At 44.2% G+C, this 23,035-nt stretch overlaps 1 protein-coding gene across 7 annotated transcripts in view; it reads right to left on the bottom strand.

Annotated features, from left to right (window-relative positions):
- FAT3 (FAT atypical cadherin 3) overlaps positions 1–21,960 on the bottom strand; it is a 400,923-nt gene extending 378,963 nt beyond the window's left edge. For all 7 annotated transcript variants that reach the window (XM_088159363.1, XM_088159366.1, XM_088159364.1 and 4 more), the window contains exon 1: positions 21,872–21,960. The gene's annotated coding sequence lies outside the window, so the exon portion shown is untranslated. The remainder of the gene's footprint in view (positions 1–21,871) is intronic.
- Between the last annotated feature and the right edge of the window lie 1,075 nt (positions 21,961–23,035).

Here is a 23,035-nt window from a genome sequence, read left to right as displayed (position 1 = left end):
AATATTGGATAGGCTGCTAGGACAGGTTCCAGATGTCCCATCCCTGGAAGTGTTCAAGGCCTGGCTGTGTGGGGCTCTGAGCACCCTAGTCTAGTGGAAGGTATCCTTGCCCACAGCAGGGGGAGGTTGGAACTAGATGGTCTTTTGATGTCCCTCCCAACCCAAGCCACCATTCTATGATTCTATCATATATTGAACTAGCACAATCGATCCAATAAATTGCTGTTTTATCAGGAAAGCATAAAAATTTGTGAAGCCTCACACTGCTTATCCCCCTCACACAACAAGTTATCACTTAATTAACAGAAGCCTAAGGAGTTTCATCTGCCCAGTCACTGGGGCATGGTGGCACCCGAGAGGCATCTTGGAAGCCGAGAGATCCATGCCCTTTCGAACCAACAGCGATGTGCTACCCTGAAGCTCCTAACATGGCAGCAGATATCTCTGTTTAGGCAACACAGCTCCAGCCTTCATGCCTATTTAAGCATTGCAGTGCTCATTGAGCATTGCACCAGTTGGCTTTGGGCCTCAGTCATTTGCGTGCCCTCCAAAAAGAGCCCATGAACGCTGCCAGGACAACGGATACCAGTCAGAAGCTTGTAAAAGGAGTCGAGATGGAAGGGGAATACAGACTGTATCCAGACACCCTCAGAATGACAGACAGCTGATCAGATAATTCCTTAACCCAAAGGAAAATAAAATCCTCATGAATTTTCATAATGCATAAAGTCATTACAAAGAGCAAGGATGGGATAACGTGCTCTCTGCCAGCGTGGGAGTACTGTTTGGGTCCCTGTATTTGGCAACATCTACTGCACCCATCACTTGTCTTCCAGGAAGAGATTAAAAACTGAAGCTCTGAGAACAGGCTTTCACTAGATTAGCTCACCAACTCTCTTTTGCTTTCAGATCACATCAATTAAGCACAGAGCAAAGACAAATGTACTGACCTGGTATGAGGACAGCCCAAGTTCAAGACCCTGCACCACCCCTTCAAAGTAAACAGGCTGAGAAAATGGGCTTGAGTCAAAAATCTGTGTCAGTACCCTCACACTTCTGGTTTTATGGAAAGGAAGGAAAGTAGAACACATCTGGACTGTTACAGAGAAAAGTGATTTCAATCTCTGCAAGTTACTGAAAGCCTAACTGCATTTCCCCCATCAGCTTGACATTCCCCAGCAGAGTTAGCACAGGTAAGAGCACCCGGGACTAACCTGGTCCTGCCAAGTTGCCAACACTCACAATGACCATCTGCCTGTATAACTTTCTATAGTGTCCTTTGCCTTTCATGTCCCTGAGTGATCAGTCATGAGGACTTTTTCACTGCTGGGTCAAACACTTCTCCAATTCTTTGCCAGTAAACTAGGAAATTCATTCACTCTTTCACGCATCCAGGGAAAAATGCAGGAAAGCTCTGGAAAGCTTACTGGTACTCCATGAAAAGTGGGAGAGTTACCAGCTTGAGTGGAAGCAGAACATGGGCGCTGAGCCACCACCAGCACAGCCAGCTTGAAAACACCACTGCATGCAAGGGGGGGTGCTCTGTGTGGGCACAGGAGGAGTGAGACACAGGATTGCAAGCAAGCAGGAGGCAGAACATATTCCAAAGTTAGGGATGCTACCAGTGAACTGGGCCAACCTGCTGCTTCCCAGCAGTGGTCACATAGAAGCTGTTTATGTTAGCTCAGCACAAGCAGTACTGCTGCATGCCTCATCTCAGTACCAGAACCTGGACCCAGAAAATCTGATCCCAGCCCTCATCTCTACAGCAGCAATAGTTTAATCACAGCAGTCATCTCTCACACAGAAGGATAAAAAATTGGCACCAGTGATGCAACACTGACCACTAGAAAGCCACTAGAAACACCAACATCAGTTTAAATGCTCTCTGTTCATTGGCAATTTCTCAAAAAAAAAAAAATCTATCAGGAATCAGGTTTAAAGAATAAAAACAGCAAGAAACAGAAGTGGCTTCTTTGGCTGTTTTTTACCCCAAAGATATTCTTAGTTGATGTTATGCAAATCTTACTGGTGCCCTGCCTTAAGGCTTTCTCACCTCTTGTGCTATCTATCCCCTCAGGTGGTGCTTAAAAGTGAGGAATTAAGGTCACAATGGCAATGCTGGTAACAGATCAGGCACTGTAACTGAGAATGCATAACGTAAAATGAAGACTCTTTTGCACTACCTCACCTTGGGTTTAATACTGTACGAATTTATTCTTAAGGACGCTGTAGGTAAACTGGATTTGTCTGAACTGCCTGTGTGTGGTATCTCTCTAGGTGGAGGCTTTGAGCTTCCTGGCTCATTGCTCCATCACCCGATGGCGGTAAAAGGAAAAAAAAAAAAAAGGCAGCTATTAATAACCAAGCAGACAGAATAGTCAGGGTGCAGAGGAGGAGAGGTAAACCTTTAGAGACACAAGTTCACACTTCCCCAGGAGCTGCTTCCCGTCAATCCATGCAAAGCAATAACCACTCTGCTCTCTGCATTTCATCGGATTCAGAAACCGCTGTCTTAACTACACCTCACCAATGGAATGGAGAAGTTCAGACAGCTCTGAAACCTTTTGCTGCCGCATACAAACAGGAGCCAGCCCTTGCCTATTGATGAAAATGCTGCACATTTTCACTCACCTGTGGCATGCGGAGAGTTACCAGGCACGCCCTGAAAAAATTAATCAGACTCCCTATCTTTCTTAGTCTCCTCTGCTGGCTTCAGCCTCTTGTAGAGAAAGGAAATAGTTAACTCTTGCGTTTGTTCTTACCAAGTGTTTTGGACTACACTTTGCAATGGCACGCAATAGCTGCCCTCTCCTCATCTCATTAACGCTGTACTGATGTACCACACAGCAATGAAACAGGTCTTGCTTTATTTTCATTCAATGCTATGCCAAGTTCAAATTTAAGAAGGTCACAATGGTTTCTCCAGCACAATCAGAAGTGAAGAATAACTTAAAAACAAACTACAAACCCAAAATGTTATTTCAGTTTTCCTCTCTCAAGTCTAGCACTGTAGAGTAAAAATGTCTGGATCATTTCCACAATGAAAATATGTAAATTAATTACCCTTTTAACGTTGATTGATGCAAGTTATTTTGGTTGAGAACAATGCAAGTCACCCACAGTTTACAAAACAATATGTCAATAAAATGAGCTAGACCTGCTGAAGAAAGTATTTGTTGTAGCCTAAAGCTATTTTTGCACATGCATAACCTTGAATTACAGTTTTTAGGAATAAAATCACCACTTTCATGTTCTGATTAGCAACTAGTAAGTTGAAATTTGTTTTTCCTCACATATTAATGAAGTTATTAATGTACTAGACAAAAATACATGTAAGAAGGTTACACAGAGCATATTACCACCTTTCATGATCCCAGCAAATGAAAAGTGACAAAATAAAAAAAAAATACAGAAAAAGCTTTTTCATCAAGGGAAAAAATGCTTCAAGGCATCAAGTGTTACTCTCTCAGCAAGTTTTCTCTTCTTCCAACCCCCCCAGCATATTTGCATGAAGGAAATAAACCTGTATAAACAAAATGTCACTACAGATGAAGCCTCACTTTCCATTAGAGCTCTAAAACACTTAACAGGAACTTCTGTAAAAGGGCCAGAGCTGCTTGCCGTTCCAGCCTGACCTGTGACACCAATCCCCAGGCACTCTGGTCAAGAAGCAGGACACAATGCCACACCCATGCTGGGGGAGGCAAGAGGGACCCAGCAGAGATGCTGCTAGAAAACAGGCTCAGGGTTGGAGATGATGAGACAGTGATGGTTCAGGACACTTCACACAGTCTGAGGTGTGACTACAGCTATCCATAAAATGGCAATGGTTACGACCTGCATGTTCATCACCCTCCCAGCACATCCAGCTTGGGGCGTGTATCTCAAAGCCCTTACACAGCAATCCCATAAAAAATTAAGGGCCTTGCCGGTTTGCTCTTTTTAAAATTTGGGCAAACAAAAAATGAGTCATAAGTACCAGAAATCTTCAAATATGCAAATATATACCGCAAGGAATCAAAACATTTACCCGACACCTGCTTGCTGGAGGATTTAACTCAGTCAACAAAATTTGCGGGTAACTCTCTGCTGAGTACCCAGCTTCTTGTCACCATCTCAGCTTCTGGGGATGAAGAATCTGGGATTCCTGTCAGAAAACTGTCTCCCACTCCTATCTCTTGTGTTAACTTTCAAGAGCAATATGGGAGAAAACTGTGAAGTTTCACATTCCTCCGCTATCCAAGTTTCTGGAGAAAGCTCACTTCGTCACCTCCTCCCTCCTTTCAAAGCTCCTCCAGAGCCAGAGATATAAGAAATCTGATTTTATTCACTCCCCTGAACTTGCAGCATCCTGCATTACCACCTCTCTTGAGGATAGCTCTGGTATCACTCAGTGCTGCTGGCTGATCCCCAGAGGCACAGCAGCTATGAAGTGCAGCTCAGGGACAATCCCCACCAGCACAAAGCTCCCAGTATCAGCTGCAGAACAGACCGTGGGTCCTGCTAACTCCACTCTCCAGCTGCTGGAAGTATTTCAGCTGCTGATCTGCATTACATGAAGTTGTTGCCCTAGAAACCTAAGTGATATTACAAATTCAAGCTAAAAAAAAAAAAAATTGTTTTTGCAAAAACTTTGTACTTCTCGCTATACCTTTTCCTCCTCCCTGTATTTCTGAAATGGCCTGAAACCCAATAAATGCAAATAAAATCACAGGAACACATGAAGAAGCCTTCCAATTACAGACAGGGAGCAATTTCCAAGCAGTAATATTACCTGCATCTTTTTGGACATCATATTGAGACCAGGCAAACTAAAATAGGTATTGCAATGAGGTTATATTACTCAGGTCCAATTAACAGTGGATGTAGAAGTGAAATGAGATAAACACTACTTTATGCTAGCAGTCTTACTGAGTCTGTGACATTACCAAAGATCAAAAGAAGCATCTTAAGCAAAATATTCTCACTGCAAAATAAATAAATACATTTTAATGAGAAGGAAAATATCCTGTGTGTCAAGAATTAGGAACTTGAATGTGTAGTGAGACTCCCTGACTGCAATGGAAAGCAAACCTTAAAAGCATCAGATTAACCAGCAGCTTGCAACAACAGCTCACCCTATCACTTCTTAAAGCCCAAAATACAGAAGGAAATGTAAACTAATACATATTCTCTTTCTGCAGGATACGTATTTTCCCTATTCACCTCCTTACAGACGGATATTACTTCTCCATAGGTGTATTATCTCTCTGTATTTCTATTTCCAGAAAGTAATAAAAAAATATGTATTAATCTGAGGCCACCATAGAAACAGGAAAAAAAAGTCCCAAAGTCACCTCCTTGCCTCCTCAAAAACTTTGACCAGATATATCAGATTGAAGATGCTACAACAGAAAATCCAAACTAAAAAAAAAAAAAATCTGAAACAATACGAAAATCCAAATAACTAAATAAACAAGAAATAAGGAGTAAGTAAATAAATCAATCAGAAAATCCAAATAAATAAAATCCAACAGAGAATTTTAAAAGGTGGATCTGACCTGTTTTTTCATATAAAATAGGTGAAGAGAAAAACCTTCAATGTCTTAAAAATTCTTGAAAAATTCATTTCAAAGATGACTGAATAAGATCACAAATTGTGGGTTAGACCTTTACTGTACAAAAAGCAAGACAAAAAAAACCCACTAAAATACATTCAAGAATTCTTTTCAACCACTCATTTGCTAAAGCTACGAGAGGTAAAACCATGGAATGATCACAGGAAGGAATACTCCAGCCTAACTGCAACCTAGACTTGCATTACAAATACCCATATTTCATCAAAATGAAATCCACATCCAACTATATAATATAATGATTTTTATCTATTGGATTGACTCCTGAAGTGAAACACAGTTCTGGAGCTGTGCTATAAAACCAGCAATATAACAGACTCCAGTTTCACATGCTTCGTTTTCATGAACATGCCAAGTATTTCTCCATTTCAATTTTAGGCTTAGATTTTATAACAAATCTAAAATTTCTCTCAGACAGCTACATCTCATACTAGAGATTTTATTAGGCCAGTTTTTCACTTGTATTTGCACACTACCACGTGAAATTCACAGTTCTGCAAAAACAGAATTCTGTGCTTACAACAGGGAAAACCCAACAACAAGATGCAGGAGTGCCATGCCTAAAGAAGCTCATGCCATGTCATATGAGGGATGTTTCCAGTTGGATGCTACTACCCCAAGCTGAAGACAAAGCACCAGTGAAGAGGGGGACAGAGCAGAGAAGGAGAAAGCAGTTCCCTTTAATTGTAAATTCATAGTGATACTTCCAAAGCCACTGAGACGCATAAACATGACACTCCAAAACACCAGGTTTACTTTGAGAGACAGTTGTGCAATGAGGCTGATCTAAAATTCCTTGTAGGATGGGCTGCAGAAGCAAGACCCTGTGGTAGAGAGAGACTTCCACCTCGCTCTGGAGGCAAGAGAGCCACATCCATTTAATTTTTATCTGTCATTAATGGATTCTATGGATTTATTCGATACCTTGAAGAAGACTGGACTTCTTGTCCTAGTAATTTGGCAGGTTTGACTTTCATTACTCGTGCAACTGATTCCACCATACAGCAGTGCATTAAATAAAGGATCATTTCTTCTCAGAAACTCCCCACTCTAAAATATAAACCTGCTATACACCAAGAAATTATTTTAATATCTCATACGCCTTTAGTACTGTATCACTGGTTTTACAAACCTCTAGAAGACTCCAGAAATTGTTTGTGTAACTTCCTGAGCCTGCAATGTAACAGAATGACTCAGTTGATTTATTTAAATTTTCTTTAATTTGGCATGTTAGCCGTCAGAGACATTACTTTGTTGTCATCTCCACTCAAATTCTGCCTTGTTAGCGTCTAGAGAAATCAATGCCACGAAGCACTTTATTTTTATAACTTCATCTTCTTTCAACCTAGAGCTTCATTAATGTGATAACTAAACAGGTACACAGCTCGCTGCCTCTCTACGTGTGAAGTAAATTTATACAAAAATAAAAAGAGAAAAATTAGATGAGGACGCTTTTGAATTCTGTGCATACACATACTTATTTTTTATTAAAGCATCTCATTCAAGTTTATGAAAGTTTTTTATACTGTTTGGAGAATACCTAGTGGGTTTCAAGGTGCAACAACCATCTCTTGTTCTTTTCCACCCTGTAGCCTAAAAAGTGGATCATCCATCTTGTACGAGATGGAAAATGGAAGAAGAACACTTTTAATTTTAAAAGTGTTCCTAAACAACTCTATTTGGATGAAAAACCTTTTCTGTCAAAGCCAAAGCAACCAAACATAGGTAAAAATTTAGAGATTCCAAAGCATTTTTAGAACAATGGCTGAATCATGATTTCTCACCATATTTTCCACTGAAGCAGCAGATTTGGCTTCCCAGGTCCCCTGCTGCAGCTTTGTACTCACCACTCAGGCCCAGAGCATTCCTGGCTTACCAGTGCCAATGAACATCCCACCCATTGTGCTGTCATTGCACCAGCATCCCATCCCAGTTCAGTTCTTCCAGTTGTTTAAGTTTCCTAGATCAAAATGTCCTTACCTGAATCTCTCATTCAATAAACATAAATCTGCATAAAGACAGGTTTGAAATTTTCTTTCCTTAAGAAAATTAAAATAAGTAATGGTTAATACTAACAGACTCGATTTTGTTTTGTATTGACATGTCCATATTCTGACCCACAATCACTCCTCCATCATCCCTAGGATGTTTCCAAAAAAGGCTAAGTTAAATGGTCACAGCCTCTTTCCTACTCTACCTTATGTGATCCCCAGATATACCATGACAATGGCATAATCCCTTCAATAACTTCAAACCTCAAGAGCCAGAACTACAACCATAATCACATAACTAAATAATGAGGCTTCACAGTGCAAAATGGAAGCAAGAGAGCATTCCCGTTTTGCCTTGCCAAACTCCAGCCCTTCTTTCAGTGACCTCCTCATTATGTGCAGAATAATTGGACTCTTACCCTGACGCCCATTGGGGAGCGGGAATCGTGTCGTCACTTGCTCATCACACAAATGGCTTTCTGAATCAGGGCACCTCAGCTCCTGCCCACCCATCCCCTGTGACAGCAGCCCTGAGCAGGGGGGTCCCACGGCCCCTCTGCCACCCACGCCGTGGCACGGTCTGCCCTGCACGGGGCACACAAAGAGACAGTGCCTCGCACCAAGGCCAGCAATCACATGTGCCACACAATGATCTTGCATGGCCTCAATTAATCTGCCTTCGTCCCTCCATCCATAAAACCCGAAGACAATGGGTTTGGCTATCTCTGCATGGGAACGCAGGGCTGACACAAGTTTTATCTTTATTTTCAATGATCAAAATAAAACACGTTTTCTACAACTCTGACTACTCTTTGCTTTACGAAACCAACCCCTGATTAAATTGCCATCTCAACTTCCTCACTGTGTGAGGATTGCAAGTCTCTTTTTTGGCTCACTGACCTACTTGCAACCAAAAAGACAGGCATTAATAGAATTTCCTCTCTTTTAATTCCTGCTATTGCCTTATTCCTAATTGCTGCTTCTCAAATAGAGTTCCTGTAAGTTATGCGTGCTTACCTCTGTCAAAAACTTTCATCCAAAACTTCCACAAAACACAATGGCCAAATGCGCTCAATAGCAGGTATCTACAAAAAGTGTATTAGGAATTTCTAACCATTCTGGATCTTCAAATCAAGAGAAGCCTAGCAGTAACACAGTCTCTCTCCTTTTTTTTTCCTAAATATTTTCTTTATTCTTTTCTCTCACCAATACAGTTTTCTAACAGACACTAGTGTGGCGGCACTGCCGGAGGTCACTAAATTCACCCAAAATGATAAGTGGGGAATTTTTCTCATCCAATTCAGCCAGCTAAAATTTTTGAATCTAATCTAAATTAGTCAACTCCATTGCCACAGTAATCAATGTAAGCACCACGAATCACCTACCCCAAGTGCCTGGCCAGATATATGGGAAGGAAGGAATGAAACCCACCTGGAAGTGCTTATCATTAACCACAGTGGGAGGCTCTGTTACTAAGCTGGGGTGACCTTTCATGCATGGAATTCCTTTATCTCTAGCTGTGCTGATGATAAGGAGGCCAGGAGTCCTGTCTTCTTTGGCAGGGAGGACACCAGTTCCCAGGACTCGGACAAACTGCACCTCATGAGTGATATTTAACTACCTCAGTATCTGAACCAGTTTTCTTTAGAAAAATACTACATAAGTACTTCAATGCTGCTCATAATAGTCTCTGATGGGAAAAGGAAGAGCAGGAGGGAAACCTTAAGTTAAATCAACAACATGCACGGTGCCCTAATCAACATGAGTGACTTTTTAAGCACTGCAGTGTCAGGTCAAGCTTATGTGTCTTCTTCCTCTTGACCAGAATTGCTGAGCATAGTCTGCTGCTCATCAAAAATCTGAGGACAGCTGGGTCCCAGATCTCACTCAGCCTCTAGTACTTATAAAGCTGTGGAGCAAGTTAGCTCACCTGCCTCTGCCTTAATTCCTTAATTTCTAAAACTGGATCACGTCAGGATCCTGTCCTAACTCATGAAGCCTTTTGATATGTATCAGTGGAACAAATGAAATGTTTGTAGGCTGGAGCTGTGTCTCCACAGCACAGACACAGCCTCCAGAAAGGGCTGGCTGGGATTACCAGTGTGACCACACCAGATAGCAGCAGCTCAGGGCTGCTTAGCAGCATCTTCACTTGTTATCAGTCATTCCTATCGAACTGCTCCATCATCTCCCTCCTTCTAAAGGTTCATCTTATGCAACACTAAATACCAAGACACAGTAGATATTTTCTGGGAACTCGTTAAAGAAAGCAATCGCTAGAACAAATCAGGATCGTGTGTCTGTGCAGCACTACTACTGCAGGTGGAGCCCAGGTCTGTCCATTTAAATGGAGTGTGAGGGCTTGGCACGAATCCCTTCCTAGGAGACAGGCCTTTGGGACTTACTGCTAGGGGTGAGCCAAGCTAACATCAGCACTGAAACCGTGACCCTCGGAGATTCTGCAGACCTGTACAATATAGGACAGGTCAAGACCTGAAGGTAAGAGGCAATAACATTTCCCTCCAAATGAATTTGGGAAATATTCCCTGATGTTTCAGGGTTTCCACTTTTCCCTTCAGTTTCTTTTTTTCAGTGGAAAAAAACACAGGCACACAGGGACAAGGATGGCAAAATGGTTTCCCTGGAGGGACTAGTGGTCTGTATTATTTCTTCATTCCATAACTACTAAGTTAATACCTTGGGGCAGATTTGAAAGTCTGCTCCAACTCAGGGTCCACACTCGTAGGGAGAAAAGAGTTACTGGTTTTGTAAATGGTGGCAAACTCCACGCACCTCGTTCCTGTTTTTGTCCCGATGACCTAATGTCAAAGTCAACTCATGAATGGGCAGGAAGGGATGTTAAGAGCTAAAAAAGAACCAGTACAGGAAAAGAGGCTAGAAAAAGGCTTTTCTTTTAAATCAACAGACTGGCTGATACCTTTAAAACACACAGTCTGCTGTGTTTTTAGCTTAATTGTGTGGTTTTGTTTGGCTCATGATAAAATAACATCACTGCAAATGAAGTGCTCCTCCTGGCAATGGCAAAGACAAGACGAGCTCAGTCTACAGCGTTTCTGCATCTCGATCTCAACAGGTACCTGATTCCTCCAGCTGCACCTGAGGTTGTCCTGCTGGAATAAGCAGGTTGATGCACCTACATTGGCAAAGGATTGCATGCAAGTCTGCATGACGGTAGGTTTTAAAATCCTGCTCTGTAAACAGCACGGGAATCACTCTGCAAAGGGCTCTGCTCCCATCTCCACCCACGACATCAGCTTCACTTATGCTCACTGCCCAAAAGGAAGGAAGGAAAGAGCAAACCAACCAGCCACATCTCCCTCAGGAAACACATCTAGAATCAATCCAAATTTCCCATTTTCATAGAATCTCAGCCCTAGGACTTCCTAGCAGGTATATGAAAAGCAGATATACTCAAAGACTTTTTTTTTTTTTAAAGGAAACCTTGCACTGGCTTTATTATGGCATATTTGAGCAAATGCCATGCCACAGGCAGCTCTGGCTTTAGAAGGCTGTTTTGACAGACCCAAACCGTAATATTAATGCAGATAAAGCTATACTAAAAATCCAGCCCTGAGCTGTCATTTCATTATGCTCAGAACTGTATAACCGAAAGGTTTTCAATTACAACCCAGGATTACATTTTTAAGTATTTGTTATAGTTAGCCCTGGAAACTTTGGTGTGAAACTTAATCAACATGTTGATATATGCAGAGATTAAGTTATCCAGCCTCTACTGGCAAGAAAACGAACATTCACGAGAAGTCACTATTCCCTTAGTCTGAAATCCAAGGAATCAGATTCTAATCTCAGTTTCACTGGGGTGGAAGGAAAATGACTCCAAAACTGCCGAGTACTACTTAACCAAGAGGACAGCAGAAACTAGGACTTCTAGTCTACTGCTGACCTTCAGCAACAAATACGGTTACACTGTCAGTACAATAAAGACAGCCCACGCATAAAGTGCACCCTGAAGGTGGACAATCCTATTAGGAACAACTTTAAAACACCTAAGAGCAACATTACTTAAATCCAGTAAGGACATAGCAAGATAACAGCCACAATCCTCAAAGTACACACACACAATGTACAAGAACTCCCACTCCACACAGGATAATGACCTACATAATTTCTGCTTAATGACTCCTATTAGAGCCAGTGCATATCTCCATAGGACTCCTGAAGGGCATCTGTGAGGATGGCCATGAGCACAGGATGCTCTGAGGCCACGACAAGCAATCCCCAGCCACCAGCACCTGCACTTGGGCTCACCAGCTCAGGGGAGGGCTTCACCTCTGGCTGCAGTTTTGGTCCTGGTGGCAGCATGTGAACAAGCCTCAAAATGCAGGGTTGATAAGCCCAACAGGACTGCCCAAGTGAGTAACGATGCTCCTACAGCTCCAGCAACACATCAGTCAGGAGAAGAATTACTTCTGGTGTAAAAGGCAAAACTCACTTTTACAGGGTATATGGAACTGGTGTGGTGTCACTGCAGCTCGCACTGGGAGAAGAGCACACAGTAGATGAAAAGCAACAAAAGTGAGAAAGGCAAATTATATGCACAAAAGAGCACTGCAGAATGCTTCACTTTCCCTCCTTTTGCCAAGACCCTCTTAATGTGGATGTGAGCCAGGCCAGCCCACACTGCAGGTGAATTCCTTGCAGGGCATACATTGCAAGCTGTGATAGACTGTTACATTTGCAGGAATCATGGAATGCTAAATTCATTTTAAATTTGGGTTAAGGAGAAATTTTTCGTCCCAGCAATTGGGAAGCCAAAAGGAAATCTCTCAGAAGAGTTAGTGAGAAAAGTGATGTGAATTTCTTCAAAAAACATTTTTTTAGTTCACCTGCCTATCACAGTAATGCCTTAAAGTTTCTTGGAACAGGCAGAAACACTGCTTTTATTATTACTATCACCTTCATTTTTATATACAAAACAACAAACCAGCAACATAAGGGATGAAGCATTCCCAAAGTTACCAAATTTTGAGAAGTCAAACTTGATTCAATCTCAGCCAGCTCCTTTGTACATCACTGTCTCTCAGAATATACGTCCAGACACATTTTCCACTTGCATGTAGTTAGCTGATGAAAAACTAAGTCTAAAAGCCCATTTTAGGCTTGTCAATCTAAGAATGCCAAAGACAACTATGTTCTAGCTATGCTGAAAATCTCAGGTATTTAAGACAGCTTAAAAAAAAATAAATAAACCAGTTAAAGGCTAATACAGCTGAACTTCCCTACCCATCTTTCTCCTTCTCCCCATTCCCCAGCCGGGTACCTAGCATAATCCAGGACTCCAAAGCTTCCATGTTCCTTTACTGAGTCACCACCATCTGAAAACTGCATCCTCCCACTGCTTCTTTTCCCCACATCCATTAACCCATGCCCAGACAGAGCAGTACATTCTATTCACTCCTTACTTCTCTTGCAATCTCTCTTCCCTTTCACATTTCCCTTAGTCTTTCCATATTTACAATGTACATGTGATCAAGCCAGCTATGGATCAACTGACATTTGTTAATGTTCAAGAAGCATTTTAGCTGCCACTAAACCACTACAGAGAGAAACAGCTCTTGGAAGGGTGTTCCAGAATACAGCTTCTGGAAACAGCCAGGGAGACAGAGAGAAAGGAACAGAGCTCTGCATCCTGCTGGTTTGACATGGTATGCAGGTCTTTTTCCCTACACCGTGATAATCCATAGGGAATCACCACTGGCTTAATTTCCAGCAGGGCCCTTCAAGCTCTCGCTGTCAGTGTGATGTGCTGGTTTGCTCCAAAGCAGAACTCAAGCATGCACTGTGCAAGCTCAGAGGAGCAGGGCCCAGCATGAGTCCAGCTACACCTCACCGTGTAAATTCACTCGAAGACAAAGCACAGCCAAACAGACACATCACAGATTGGCAAAGGTCAATCCTCAAAACCCCAACAGCAGCGTGCGTGCCTCACCACTAACTCACAACCCTCACTCCTGACCTCACAATATGGCTGCAAAAGCACACGGAAAATTTGCTTACAGTCCTAATGATCTGAACCACAGTGGTTTTTACTCATGCAGTAAACCACACCAAAGGAGCCCTGCGGGCATCTTTAAATACGCCCTGCACCAAACGTGCTGGGTAAAGAACCTCCCAAACAGATGCTGCCATGCAAAGCTGGGGGAAAGCGAGCCAGCAGCCTGCATGGGGCAGCAAGGCAGGCTGGCAAAGCCTCATCCAATGCATCAAAGGTGATCCAAAGCTCACACATCATTTGGAGAGAACTGTGCTCACACATGGAAGGTCAATAGTAAGACTTTAAAACCAGTCTGCTCCCTGAAGACTCACAAAAATCTTAGAATTATCCAGCCTCCCAGGTCCAGGCAAGTGGCAGAAGCATCAAGAGGCTTTACCATCACAATGTCTCCAGCTATTCGGTATCTGACAACATGAAAGTCTTTGGATACTGGAAAGCAACATCTGCCTTTTAGCTCCGTTTGCATTCCAGCCCCAAATGAAAACCTCCAGCTTAAAATAACAATTACCCCTGCTATTGTTCCACCCAGTCCTCCAGCTTCTCTGCCAGAGGAACACTTCCTTCTGGACAGTGAAAACTTGTCTAAGTCTGGACCACTACAATACTATGGACAACCACTACCAGGGACAAAGCAGAAGCAACACTTTTTTTTTTTTTTTTTTTTTTTTTTGACAAAGTGCAAGAACAAACAAAAAGGCTGGTCTTCTCTAAATGAAACCAGCAATTATGCTTCCTTGAAAAGCCTAGCAGTGAATAGTGGTCTCTCAATTAAAAAAAAAATATCACAGCAAGCCTCTGGAAAAAATGCCCATGTAAAAACTCAGCTATGAGTTTATTGACTGCCAGTGTATCCATCACTACAACAAAAATCCATAAATCTAGGTCATCCCAACACAAGCTGGCAACTCTACCTCACATGCAATCACACCACAAAGATGCAGCCATGCAAGCAGTTACTTCACTCACCTGGACTGCAGCAAGAGCTGCCATTACCTAATTGCCACATAGAAGATGAATGAAAGACTTTCAAACACCAGCTTTCAAAAAAACCAAAAACCAAACCTAAGCAACCAACCTAACCAAACCCACCCCATACATGCATACCTCAAAATTATTAACTGTTTATTTAAATATGGACGCATGGATAAGCAAGAAGCTCCTGGACAAACTCAAACACAAAAACGAAGCTTCCAGAGAATGGCAGCAAGGACAGGCAACCTGAAAGAAAATACGGAGAGATTGTCCAAGCAGACAGGGAGCAGGTTAGGAAAGCCAAAGAACTAAGAGAATCAATTCTGGCCAGGGATGTAAACGGCAACAAGAAGAGATTCCATAGGTACACCTGTGAACATTTTTCAAGGGCATGCAGTGGTAGAGTAAGGGGTAATGTCTCAAAACTGAAAGAGGTCAGGTTTAAATTAGATATTAGGAAGAAATTATTTACTGTGAGGGTGGTGAGGCACTGAAACAGGTTACCCAGCAGAGCTGTGGCTACTTCATCCCCAGAAGAGTTCAAGGCCATGTTGGATAGGGCTTTGAGCAACATGATCTAGTGGAATGTGTCCATGCCCATGGTAGGAAGGTTGGAACTACCTAAACTTTAAGGTGCCTTCCAATCCAAACCATTCTAGAATTCCATGAAATAGGAGGAGTCATCAAAAAAATTCACCCTATAGCAGAATACAAAGGCATCCTCTTAAGACTCTGAGTGCCATGATCTCTTTAAGCAATGTGGGACATAATCATGTTTAATATTAAGAAGATACTAGCACTACACATCTGATAGAAAAACTGACATTTATACTGTCATTATATGAACTTATCAAGAAATATAACCTGCACTATCATGCAAAGTGCTCAGCTGGTTCGAAGGCAAACATAATATATGTTCAGTGTTATTTAGGAATATTAATAAGCTCCTTTAATTTAAGATGTAAGCCATTAATAGCTGTTCTGAAGAGGGCTCCCTTTTAACCTTTGACAACATTCATGTGTCTGTAATTTTTATCAGATTGTTTGGATTTTGATTGAGCTAAAGTCCTGAAGCTACAATTAAACTTTCAGCTACCTTCTCTCACTAGGCTTCCTGTAACAGCTGGAAGACTCTTTGAAGTCTGCAAAGACATGGAAGAAACGTTATTTATGGCTGGTTTGCACAGTGCAAGCAGAAACAAGTTGTGTTTCTGGTGCATTTCCAGTGCTGGTGACAGATCATTTCTCACCAACACTACAGGAAGTCTTCAAAACTATTTCCCTCTACCCAGATGCTCTACAGGACTAAGCTAAGAAGCTGGAAATGCTGCAGGGCAGGATTTCAAGAGCTCTGAATGGCCCAAAAGCAATTCTTACTACAGTCAGCATTAAATCCCACCACCAGCTCCACTGAAGACAGAAGTGGCCTAACTCAGCCTGTTGATGGTTACCTGTCTAGAAAGCCCAGAACAACTCAGGATAGTCTGCTAAACCCATTTAAAAGTTTAATTTGTAAAATCAGGGATGCATTTTTCTTAAAAGGCAGAAATCAGCTGAGATAGAAAAGGAAGTATGATTTCAGTTCAAAGGAGCCACCCTACATACTGCCAATATCTCTCCAACCAGCTCTGCAGCCAAGGGATGGAGCTGTGGACTCTGCAGGAGCAGAGCCAGAGCACCACTGGAGCCCTGCAGCAGGGGCTGCACTGTGCTGGCACACGTGTAATGGCCAAGCCAACACGCACTGATGTCAAAGGAAGTTACACTCATGCACTGGAAACCATACAATTAGTAGTGTCATCATCTAGGAGAAAGAAATAAATTATTGTTTTCTCCCAGGCAAAGCCACTGGTGTTTTTCATTTGTGTTAACTTGCTTTAAGTGCCTGCAGGGTCCATGCCTTTGATTTACTGGGGATGACAGGCAGTACAGGCATAGACACATTTAGGTATAATAATTATGGTAACCAGGCTCATACACCAAGAACAGCAGCAAAATCAACAACAGTTCAATAAGACAATGGAGAATTTTCCAACACAAAACCCTACATCTCTCTACATCCCTGCAACCCTACTCAAGGTCTGCTCTTCATTCTTTCAAGAAAAAAAAAAGAAAAGAGTGAAATCAGGAAGTTTTCACATCAGTGGTAGCATTGCTACTAATCCCATGCAATACCAATTTCACCCAAAAAAACCCTGTATTTTGAATTTTTCACAGAATTAAAGAATCATTTATGTTGGAAAACACCTCTAAGATCATGCAATATAACCACTAACCCAGCAATGCCAAGGCCACCACTAAACCATGCCCCCAAGTGCCACATCTACACTTTAAATCCCTCCAGGGATGGTGATACTTCCTTAGGCAACCTCTTCCAATGGTTGACAATGAGGAAATATTTCCAAATATCCAATCGAAATATCCCTAACATAACTTGACACCATTTCCTCTTGTCCTAGGCTTTCTGCATTGTAGAAGAGAGGGACCTCCACCTAGTTATACCCTCCTTTCAAGCAGCTCTGAGAGCAATGAGGTCCCCTCTGAGCCTCCTTTTCTCCAGACCAAACACCCCCAGCTCCCTCCCAGCTGCTCCTCACAGCACTTGTGCTCCAGACCCTTCCCCAGCTCCGTTCCCTTCTCTGGACACGCTCCAGCCCCTCCATGTCTTTCTTGCAGGGAGGGGCCCAGAACTGAACACAGGATTGGAGCTGTGGCCTCAGCAGTGCCCAGTACAGGGGGACAATCCCTGCCCTGCTCCTGCTGGCCACACCATTGCTGATCCAGGCCAGGGTGCCATTGGCCTTCTTGGCCACCTGGGCACACCCTGGATCATGCCCAGCCTTTGCCGACCAGCACCCCCAGGTCCTTTTCCACTGGGCAGCTTTCAAGCCACTCCTCCTCCAGCCTGCAGCACTGCACATGAAGTTAAGAAAAACAACCAAGCTAAGAACAGCATCTCTCTCACACTGCATCACTTAATGCATATTCTAGTCCAGCACCCAGCAAGTCCTATCTACAGCTCAGCTCTCAAGTTTGAGCACTGAAGCGAATCTGTTACTTAGACACAGAGCAAAGATATAGTGATCGTTATGATCAACTCTCTGATTTGCACTTATGTAAAAAAAAACCAAAAAAAAACAACAAAACAAACCGCAAACCCAGAAGCTGGAAGTCAGCACAGATCTCAGAGCAGAGTTTGAACAATAGCCCAGCAGGGTTTGCTCAGATCCCTCTTCACAGCACTGCCATCTTTTGCATCCTGACAGTACTAACAGTGCCCAAAACTTATCTGCCATTAATACACACATCCAGATGTTAACCACTCATACAACTTCAGGGTCTGAAACAATGACTGTTATGATTTCTATAATTTTTTATACTGGGAAAAAATGAAGCCTGTGCACTTGTATAAAGTAAATAAGAATCAGTACTGTTTTGTTTTAGAGGCATAAATCCTCATAGCAAACAAGCTAAGAGACATTAACAAGGTATAATTTATAAATGTTCAACGTATTCTATTATTTAAGTCTGGAAAAGTAAGAACCCACATGCAAGGATGCCTATGTAAGACAGGCTACTCAATTTCACATCAGTTCATATTTTCATTTCTTGCATCATCACACAGGGGCAAAATACTTAAAAGTCTGGCATGAATGCAAGGTTGAAGAATGTACTATAAAAGAAAACTGTCTACACTGGAATTGCAGACACCATAGTGTTTCCAGTGGAAAAAAAAATAAAAATCAGACATTCAAATACCTCAATTCCAGTCAACATTTTGGTATATATTAACAAACCCTCTTCTATTTCACTAAATATAATAAACAGAAGCAACACATTCTTGTTGTGATGATCAGATTTTATTACATGGCCAAGACCTAGACCAGCTTTCAATCAGCACTGATTAAATGCATATTCTGATATTCTGTACCACATACCTATCAAGTTGTGGAAAAAAGTAGCAAACGTTTCCTATTCATCATTGTCATGTAACATAAAAATTTATCTAGATGCTGGATATATAGTATGTCTCTGAAAATAGCTCACTAGATCACATACATGCAGAAAACTCACCCAGTGTGCACAGGCTAAGTAGGGTTGAATTAATGAATGTACTGTTGCTTCACATATTGAATGTCTGTCACTAAACCAATAATTTGCAAATGTAGAAGCAGGGACTGGGAGATGCACTGGCTGCAGGCATTGACAGATCCCTCCTCTGCAGTTTCAAGAAGCTAATTGTGCTCAATTCAGAGTTCTTGATCCATGTTCCTGGGAATGACTCAGGACACAAGCAACAAGACAGTCAGCATGTGTCCACATTTGGGGTTTTGTTTCCACTCCTATCTGCCCTGGTTTCCTTCCCAAGAATGCTGTGCTTGTGAAAGGCACAGCATGACATCCTAAGAGACTTCTATCTTCTCTGCCTAACAGACAGTCTGGGTGGCAGCAGAAAAGCAAGTGCTTCCCTAGAGAACATACCAGCATTACCAATACGAAGGGAGAACTACTTCTGGATTGAAGTTTTGGCCCATTGTCATCTATGGCAAAACTCCCACTGAAGTCAGTGTAGCCAGGATTTCACCTCTGTCACAGCAATTTTGAGCTCCTGCCCATTCTGCCTTGGAACTTCCAGCCAGCACAATAAGGGTCTTAAGAGTGCCAAGAGCTTTTGTGTTATGTACTGCAGGCAGAAGTCATGAAACCTTTCACACAAGCAAGCAAATACTCATCAAACAGTTAGGAAATTTAAGACACTGCTGAACTGTTAGGGATTCAAACCTGCATCCAGAAGCATGATGTTTCACACTGGCACAACATTCTAAAACAAACCTTATCCTAACCAACTTCCTGTCCTTCACAAAAACCTGCCTGTAAATACAAGCTGTAAGACTGCAGTTGGCATGTGTCAGAAGACATTTTAGAACTTAGCACAGAAATATATCTGTAGTGGAACAGCACCTACAAACTGCTCCTAACAAGCAACGGCTAAACACCCTAAGTGCCTCCTAATTGTTCATTTCATTGTATTTGACAAAATCCATCAACCTGAGCACATCAGGTCACAGTAGTGCAACACGGTAGGAGCCAAGACAACATAACCCGGTGGAACACAAGTCCCTCATGTGAGAAACGGAACAAGCCAGCATTTAGGGAAACTGGGGGGGACTATACCCCATCACTGTCCGGATCACGGGATAAAAACACAATAACATAACACACAGCTCAAGAACCATCCTACACATGCTACCTATGATCCTATGGAGCACGGTCATTACAATGCCAACAGATGCTATGTTAAGAATCAAGCTTAAAAATAAACAAGAACAAAAGTAAGCAAAACTATGATTTACTGCATCAAGACAAGCACAGCTAACCTGCTAATTTTCTACAACACTAGCACCACCAAAGGATCAGACAGAGGGATATCCATAGCTTGCAGTCCTGCAGTACATTATCTCCTATCTGGCTCTCTCAACAAGACTCAGGTGTTTTTTTGGAACACGACGAACACACCTGCAAGCTCTTTCTCCATTGCACTCTGCAAGCTAGATCTGGAGGGATAACTCCTCCTCTCCTTGCACCCAGCACCAAGTTCCCTCCAAGCAAAAAAAGCTAGTTTTTGTTAACTTGAAGGAGCAGCCCTCTGAACCTCAGCAGGAAGAGACAGACAAGGATATTCTGCCTTGTTCTGCTTTCCCAGCTAATGCTTATACCCTCCCACAACTGCTCCAGACCAGGAATGAATCCTCAGTGAAAGTAGAACAACCAGGCAGCAAGCAGAATGCTGCAGCAACTCTCCTCTGCATTCCTCATAGTTCATCCTCTCCTGATTTTTAATTCCTTTGCTGAAAACTCAAACCAAATTTCATAAAGCATTTGCTAAATGAGTGGTAAGTTGCAACACCTGTGCCTGTGGAGAGGACTTTTCCTTTCTTTCTGTTGGACAGAAGTTGGTTAAGAACACACAAACCCTGATCAACAGATACACCTCTTTAAGCTGTCTGATAGCACTGCAAATGGAAAGCAAATGAGAACGAACAGAAGCATTCATTTTCTCGAATCCCTTCCTTTTAACCAAACTTGATGCTTTAGTGCCTCTGTCGGGATGCCAGTGCTGACTTCCCTTTATGTCCCACGTATTTGTATTTATTTTAACTGAATCTGGGGCTAAGGACACTCGGCAACGCTTAATCCTCCCAACAAAAAGCAAGAGCACTAAGCCACCATGAAAAATAGGAATAAAAAACAATTTTAAAAAAGGTAAAAGACACCACTGATGCATTCCTTGGGGCACTGCGGCTCTCTTTCCCTCCTGCAAATAATCCAGTGGGATTCAAAAAGTGGGCAGGAGAGGCTGAATTACTTCCTTTAATAGCAGAAGTTGGAGCTGGGAGCGCCACGTTTAACCCATCGCCAGCCGGAGCAGGTTTCTTTCCCAGCCCTTGCACACATACACACACACGGACACACATGGACACACGGTCCGAGTTTCGGGAGCGTAGAGGGCATCCCCGGCAGGAGGAGGGGATGGGGAGCCCGCAGGGAGCAGAGCCCGGCAGGGACGAGGGGACACGGCTGCTGCTGCTGCTGCCCTCGCTGTCCCGGACAGAGCGCTCCCCCAGCTCCAGCCAGCGCCCCGGCTCCAGAGCCTGCGACCCATCCCTCCTAAAAACACTGAGAAAAAAAAATAGATGGACAGACAGATAGACAGAAATACGAACAGGCAGGACCTCCGGGTAACACTCGTCTCCCCCCAGCCCAAGCAGCTGCAGCAAGTCCCCAGGCTCAGCCAAGAGCAACTGCAGCTGAAGAGCAGCGACAGACACGCACACCCCCTCGCCCTCGCTGACACAAGTTAAAAAAAAAAAAAAATCAAAACCCTCAAAAAAACACCCCCACCAAGAAAACTACAAAATAAAAGCACTTAAAAGGCGGCGAGAAAATTTTTGAAACACGATAACCCAGCTCTTGCCCGCTTGCGAGGCAAACACCAGCGCGAAGCGGGAAGCGCACTCGGGGCAGCCGAGCCGCCCGCTGCTGCACCTTGCAGGGCAGAGCGGGAGCGGGACCGGCCGCTGATAGGGGGTGGGAGCGGGACACGGGCACAGTGCAGCGACAATGCCGCGGCAGAAGTTTGCCCGAGTCGCGGCCGCAGCCCCCGGAGCCCCCGCGCACCGCCGTGTTTGCCGGCGGAAAGTTTCTCCGCCATCGCCTCCGCGCCCCTCCCCGAGCCCCAGGCGGGTACGCACCGGCCGGCTCAGCTCCGGGCGCTGCCCCGTGGCCTCCCGCGCTGGGTGTCCATGCCGCCCCGGGCGCCTTGGGCTGCGGCGAGAAGCAAAGAAGAGGCGAGTAAGGCGCTCCCCGGCCGGCGCCGCGCCGAGCTCAGCGCAGCCTGCCGGGAGCGCGGCCCGCGCCCGCCTCCCGCCCGCGGGGAGGGACCGCGCCGCCGCCACCGCCCGCCCCGGCCCCGGCCCCGCCCGCCGCGGGGCTCCCACCGCCCGGACCCGGCCCACGGGAGGTCGAGGAGGAGATCGGGGAATGTCTGTCCTCCAGGCGCCTCGCCCAAGGTCATCCGCGCCCGGCGGGGCGTCGCTCCGCCCGGTGTGCGCCGCTGCCCTCGGGGGTCCCGCTGCTCTCTTGCCTCCGGGCGGGCGGGCGGGCAGTGCCGGCTGTGCGCTCACCGGCGGCCGCCCCCGGCCGTGTCCGGAGCGGTTCACCTGCGCCCCGAGCCCTGCGGAGCCGCGCCGGGCGGGCGGGGGAGCCTGGTCCCCGCGCTGAGGAGCGGCGGGTCCGACTCGGGACCCGCGGGTGGGCGCTGGCGGAGCGCAGGGACACGCTCCGGGCTGGCGGCCCGATCGCGACCTGCCTGCGAGGTCTGTGAGAGCCGTGACACTCGGCTGCGAACCTGTCCAAAGAGCTGGTCCCTCTAGCTTCACTTGGGAGGAAATATATTTAGTGCTTTCTGCGCTTGTGAATTGATATCCAGGTTCTCTCTCTGGCTATTTTCATAGGATGTTGTGATGAAGCACCTGTTTGATCATCTGTTCAGTTTGTTTTCTTCACTAGCAGTAGAGCCCAGGCCCCTGCCTCATCAGGTATCTCAAGAGCGAGAGTGATCACTTTAACATCGTTTTTCCTTTTTTCCTTTTCTTTTTTTTTAATAATGTCTATCTTCAGCTATTCCTTGCTCTGCAAGAGCTTTGAAAAGGTGCTACTTTTGCTTGTTTTCTAGTCTGGTGTTCTCTCACTTTGTCCATGCCTCCCACTTGACTGCAGGTCACAACTGCTAAACCCAGGTACAGGTAAGGAGGTCCCTGTGAGGACTGGCAGCATCACTGGTTCCATAAACTACTCGTGTCCCGGGCAATTTGCTGCTGTAATTTAGAGTGAAGGTGAAAAAACAAGTAAGCAGA

Source organism: Sturnus vulgaris, chromosome 2 (assembly GCF_052056855.1).
Source record: "Sturnus vulgaris isolate bStuVul1 chromosome 2, bStuVul1.hap1, whole genome shotgun sequence".
Lineage (NCBI taxonomy): Eukaryota > Metazoa > Chordata > Aves > Passeriformes > Sturnidae > Sturnus > Sturnus vulgaris.
The sequence above is the reverse complement of the archived record's forward strand: the minus strand, read 5'-3'. Positions and strand labels throughout refer to the sequence as shown.